The sequence below is a fragment of the Lepidothrix coronata genome, unplaced genomic scaffold, assembly GCF_001604755.1.
Source record: "Lepidothrix coronata isolate B3197 unplaced genomic scaffold, Lepidothrix_coronata-1.0 Scaffold199, whole genome shotgun sequence".
In the NCBI taxonomy this organism is placed as follows: Eukaryota; Metazoa; Chordata; class Aves; order Passeriformes; family Pipridae; genus Lepidothrix; species Lepidothrix coronata.
The window spans coordinates 639,145-645,144 of NW_016690379.1; the positions used below are offsets into that span (position 1 = coordinate 639,145).

Here is a 6,000-nt window from a genome sequence, read left to right on the forward strand (position 1 = left end):
ATTTTCTGGAGATTCTCAGGCCTCCTGGCCCAAACCTCAGGTCTGTGTGGAAGCCAGAGGAATGTCTCAGGGTTTACAAGGGTTGACCAAACATTGATTTCTCTCCAGAAGGCCAGACCAAAGGGATGGTCTCAGTGGAAGCTGCGACGTGGATATTTTAATGCAGACATGACCTATGGAAGGTACAGACACAGGTTTCTGTCTGACCAGGTGGCAGGACAGAGAGAACAGAGGGATCTCATGGCCTTGGGAGATCAAAACTCAACTCCCTGAGCTGCCACAGGCTCCTTGTAACACCTTGAGCCATTTTGCCTCTCTGTTTTACCACGTGCAAAATGCAGCTGCCTTCATCTACCTCGTCTGGATCCAGTGCCAGCAACAGAAGGCAAAATCTGTCCCCTCCAGCCCCCCTGCTCAGGGCTGTACCCTGACAAACAAGGCAGTGACACTGGCAACGAATGCCCGTGAAAGGCAGCAGATAAAAGCTGATAAAGCCAAAGATTTAAAGCAGCTCCTTGGGGAGCCAGTAAAAATCAGCCAAGCACATCCAGCTGCATTTCAGTCACCTGTAACCTCCGAATATGTGACACCATCACTTGGCTCTGCCACTGGCTGGGCAGCAAAGCCTGTCTGAAGGGTCCATTCAGGGACCACAAAGAGCTTGTTCACTGAAAGGGGCCTTCGTGGCATTGAGAGGAGGATTTTAGTGCTTCCACGCCCATCCCTGCCAGCATCCCAAAGCCCTGCAGAGCTCAGGGAGCAAAACTCCGAGAACAAAGCAAGGTCAAGTGTTAACAGATGGGGGGACTCAGACATGGGGATATGGTGGTGACGTGGCCAAGGTCAGGCAGAATCCATGGCAAGGCCGTGGACAGGGACAGATCCTCAGAGTCCTGCTTAGTTACAAATTTTCCTCTCTTTCTTTCTCTCTGTCCAAGAGAGGGGGAACTCCCAGCTATTGCTTGCGAGGTTGTTCCACTACTCATTTATTAATTGCTCTCATTTGGTCACGGTACCAATATTTTCCAGCATGGGTGAGTAAACCTGAGTGCTTGGAAACAAATCTGCAAGAGCTGCCATCAAAAGTGGTCCCGTGTGGAGAACAGATACCAAAACTCGCTCAGAAGTTTTCTGGCTTGACAGGAGCCTAAAAATCAGTGCCCTGTGAGCTGGGTGCCTCACACCTACACACAGAGATGAAGTTTCAGGGGTGAGGTGCCAGCTGGTGAACCAGGTGCCCTCCTATTCCTGCCTCTGTTCCTCCTGTGCATCGGGGTCTAGGACGTGTCACCTCCCATCCATGGATCTTCCCCAGGGAGGAAAAGGATGCTCTAGACTACAAATGCCCTTTGAGACCTCAGTGTGCCCCCACTGACGTGTTCCTGCTGACACAAACCATCCAGTTATCTCCTGGCTGGCTGTTTGCACCCAGAGAATCTTTTCAGGATCATGGGAACTGGTTTTCACGAGCTCTCCACAGATGGGGTGACCCAGATGCCCTGGCAAAGCCTCGTGAGGCAGGAAAACAAGACTCAGCTTGCATTTACCCCTTTTCAGCTGTGGGGAAGCACATCTGCAGGTCTTTGTGCTGCCCCCACAACCACTGAGGAGGAAATTAATCCTGTTTTCCTTGCAGGGTCCTGTCTGAAGGCACTTGCCCTTTCACAGATCTTATCCAGAGGCTCTAACTTTCTGCCTGATGCTTGTTCAAAGCTCTTCCCCTTCAGGCACCTTCTCCAAGCCTGACACACACATCACATCACACTGTTCATCTGCCTGATGCACAGCACAAAACCCACTGCCAGCAGCCCCAGGCCTGACCCTGATGTTCCTTCTTTTCAGAGCTAACACCACTGTTGTGCCAACACGCTCATTCCAGGTTGTTTTCATGGAGAGATGAGCCAGTCTACTAAAGCCTGACTTTTCAGGAGGCAGGGCTGGCACGGCAGGGAGAGCAGCTCTCAGGAGCGAGGAGGGGGGACAGGCATTCTGGGGCGAGTTCTCCCACATCCCTGGGAACTCGTCAGAGCAACAGGCGGTGCTGGAGAGATGCAGCTGATAGTGACAGCCACCAAAAAATGCAGCGCAAGGGGAACGCCGGCCAGCCAGCGGCAGGGCTCCTGCCTGAGCCGGGGAAGCCACCACACAGACCCTGGGTGTCACAGCCCCCCACCCCGGCAACTCTCCCACTGCAAGGGTCCCCCCAGGACCTTCCCAGCGGGACCCACGCCAGGGGTGTCTGCCAAAGTTTATAATGACCGAAGCGTTGACCAGAGCTCCCTAATCAAGGTTTAGGACCAAAACACGCGCAGGAATCTCCCGCAGCAGGGCACAGACAGGTATAAATTCTCGCTGCGCTCCGTACCGAGCTGAACCCTCCCTCCCCATACCTCCAACTTCAGCTCTTCCCTCCCCTCGCACTTTCCGCCCCAAGCAGTCCCAAAGGCAGCGGGGCTGGCGGGGGGGCGGACGGGGACCCCCATCCCGCCGGGGGGGCACTCACCGAGCAGGTCGCTCTCTCTCCTGCCGTGTCCCTTCCTCCTTCCTGCCGCCGGCACCGCGGGGCCGGGGCAGAGCCGGGGCAGAGCCGGGGCAGAGCCGGGGCAGAGCCGGGGCAGAGCCGGGGCAGAGCCGGGGCGGTGCTGCGGGAGCCGCGGGGCCGCTCCGGGGCCGGGCCGGGAGCGGGGCCGCGCTGGGAACGAGCCGGGAGCGGTTCGGGAGCGGGGCCGGTGCCGGGGAGGGTCTGGAGCGGCGCTGATGCCGGAGCAGGAGCAGGAGTCGGATGGGAAGCGGTGGCGGAGCAGGAGCGGGTTGGAGCGGGGCCGGTGCCGGTGCCGGCTCAGACGCGGAGCGGGAGCTGGAGCGGTGCCGGTGCGGGACCCGGCGCGGTGCGGGAGCGCTGCCGGCGCTCGGCTCGGAGCGGCGCTGGCTCCTCCCCGCCGCAGCCCCGGGATAAGGAGCCCGCTCGGCCCCGCTGCCCCGGCAGCGCTGCGGGCAGGGACACACGGACGCGCGGACACACGCACACACACTGATCGCAGCCTCGCACCCGGGTCAGGGGAGTTCCCTCCCGCGGCTCTTCCCACCCGTCCTTGAGGCTCTTGGCAGATGTGCCTGAGCGGGGGCAGCCCGTGAGAGCGGGACCTGCATCCCTCGGGCGGCCGCGGAGGTTCCAGCCCCTGTGTCACTCTGTCGGTGGGGTTACGTGTTTAGCAGCGGCTTCGCCATCCATTCCAGCTACTTGTTGTCTTATATTTAGTCAAACATTCTCTGTTTGCCAGAAATAGAGCAGCCGTGGAAATAAATCAGGCTGACTGGAGGTGCCAACATTGTCTGTCTGAAACTAATTAATTTCTTATATCCTCAGCTATATTAGTCCTCGCCTTCCCTCTACAGACCATCCTGTCTGTCAGCAGAGTTGCTGTAATTAGTGGGTAAATCTGGGGGATGTGCAGGAGGTTTAACGGGGCGGGGGAGGGCAGAGGGATGCCAGCAGGACACCTGGGCAGGGAAGGAACAAAATCCATCTACACCGAGTATGGAAAGTGGGAACACAGAGGACACAGGAGAGCTGGTGAGGGGGAGGAAAGGGGGCACAAGTTCTCTGTGGGGAAATCCTTTCTGGGGGAGCATGTAGGGTCTTCTCCTTTCCAGACATCTGAGATCCCACAAGACTGTCCAGGAGACACAAATTTGGGCTTTCTGCTGCTGACAGAACTCCTTTTTCCCTTTTCCTTTTGGAACGTGGGAGTCTCGTCGGACTTGCTGACTCTCCTTTCTTATATTAGAACCATCAACTTGCTGGGAGACACTTCGAGGAACAGGGAAGTGGCTCACAGATGGTGTGGCAGAAGTGTAAAAAGCTGAGCCCCCCGTGGAGGAAAGGGATGTTTTGCCAGGACCCATTTTGTTTGTTCCCTTTAGCCTGTCCCCAGCCAAGACCTGAGGCCCTCAGTGGTGCCTGTGGGCTGTGTGAGTGGGGTCAAACATTCCCCAGCAGCTCTTCAGTCAACCCCCTTGGTGGGCACGTGAGCTGAGCCCTGTCTGAGCACACAGCGGGCTCTGAACTGGAACTGCCCCTCCAGAAGCAGGTGGGGAGTTCACACTTGAGTCACGTTGCCCCAGCTGGGACGTGGTGACTTTGCAGCAGGGGGTGAGAGCCTGTCCTGGGTGACACGGGGCGAGCAGCTCGTTTCTCACCACCTGGAGCTGCTCATTTCTCACCTGCCTCCCGAGGATCTGCATCCTTTGCTCTGCAGGGCTCGGGGAGGAGCAGCAGAGGGTGAGACCCAGAGGTGTGATGTGCCTCTTGGCTCGTGTGGCAGCCTGGCCTCTCCTAACCCCTGGTCAATGAGTACCTGGTCATGTGGGTGCACAGTCAGCTCGGGGTGAGTTGGCCATCACGCTCCCTTCATGCCACTGGCTGCAGAAATGGGCAGGTTTTCCACAGCACAGTGTCCAGCCAGGCTCTGGAATCTCTCTGACTTCTCTATTCACCCTGTTCATTATTCTATTTAAAGAGGAGATGTCACCCTGGGGGGGGGAGATGTCTCGAACACTTACATGCCGTTCCCAGCACAGCACAGCCCTCGGTGTAACAACTGCTGCCACACCCCCCATTCCATGGATCTGAGACCACCTGGCACTCTGAGTCCACTTTGAAACAGAAGCCAAAGGAGATCCCCAGCAAAAGCCCTGGGAAATTAAGGAGAGGAAGGCCCCAAACTGGAGCTGGACATGGAAACCAGCTCGAAGAGAAAGGGCAAGAATGTTACAAGCAATTAGTGGCCAGAGACATGAGCTCAGTGGTTGTGTCACACGAGCTGCTCATTGGTGCATAACATTCCTCCTAAACATAAATTACAATAATCAACGTGCCAGGGATTGCTGTGAGCCTGACAGGGATGGCTCTGGAGGAGGATGTGGAGAGGGAAAGCACCCAGCTGCTGCAGCCAGCAGGGATTGCTATCCCTGCCTGTTCAAAGACTGGAGGGGAGGGGAGGCGTCAGGGTGTGATGGATGTTCCCCAGCATGTGGGACACGAACACAGCACATCTGCCCGGCAGGCTGATGGGGGACTAAGGAGGCCCTTTGCTGTTAATGGGGCTGGGGCTGCTCCACTGGTGACAGCACAAAGCAAAGTGTCCCTTATCGGGTGCCCCGTGAAGGGCTGAGGTCGCTGGTGTTGAACTTGGCACTCACCTGAGATGCCTCTGCAATCCCAGCAGTGTGTTTCCAAGGCAGAGCCTCGGGGCATTTTCCAAACATGCCAGTGTAATGGCTGAGCAAAAGGCAGACAGAAGTGCTTGTTTTTTCATGAGTTTTTCTAAAATTACTTTGGGTTCCGGGGCTGTTTTTTCTCCCTTTTGTGTTGTCACAGTGGAATCGCGCAGCCTCACAGAGGTCCAGGGGAAATCAGGTGTGAAAAATGGGCTCATTGTAGTTGGGGGAATTTCATAAAAAATGGATCTGTGGTCAGGAGTGTTTAATAAAGAAATGGGTCTGGCTGGGAAACTGCAAAACTTTCTGTAGGTCCATGGCTGTGACCACCTCAGCTCATGCTGGGGGAGACTTTGCTCAGCACATCCCTCTCCTCCTCTTCCTTCTCCCAGTGTATTCCACACTGGGAATAGTTGTGCAGTTCCTGGTGTGTCCCTTGCCTGGGGCAGCCAGAGGAGTGCTGGGTTTCATCCCACAGCTGTTCTCCCTTCTGAGACAAATTGCATCTTTTGAAGACAGGGGGGCTGCGCTTCCTCCCCGAGGTGTCTGCTGTCACCTCCCTGCAAACAGCACCTCGGCCCAGCTGCCTCGGGCTGGGGAGGGGAGAGGAGGGGGAGGTGAGAAGGAGGCAATGCTGCAGCAGGCAGAGAGGCCTGACACACACCTGGGTGCTCCTGCCTTTGTGGGTGCCACATCCAGGCAGGAACGTGATGCACATAACCCGGGGTGACGGCTCCGGGCTGTTCCTGCCCTCGGCACAATCCCAGGATTTCCTCTGGG

The 6,000-nt window shown here is 56.9% G+C and overlaps 1 protein-coding gene across 1 annotated transcript in view; it reads right to left on the reverse strand.

Annotated features, from left to right (window-relative positions):
- CDK18 (cyclin dependent kinase 18) overlaps positions 1–2,609 on the reverse strand; it is a 36,773-nt gene extending 34,164 nt beyond the window's left edge. The window contains exon 1 of the mRNA XM_017832221.1: positions 2,504–2,609. The gene's annotated coding sequence lies outside the window, so the exon portion shown is untranslated. The remainder of the gene's footprint in view (positions 1–2,503) is intronic.
- Between the last annotated feature and the right edge of the window lie 3,391 nt (positions 2,610–6,000).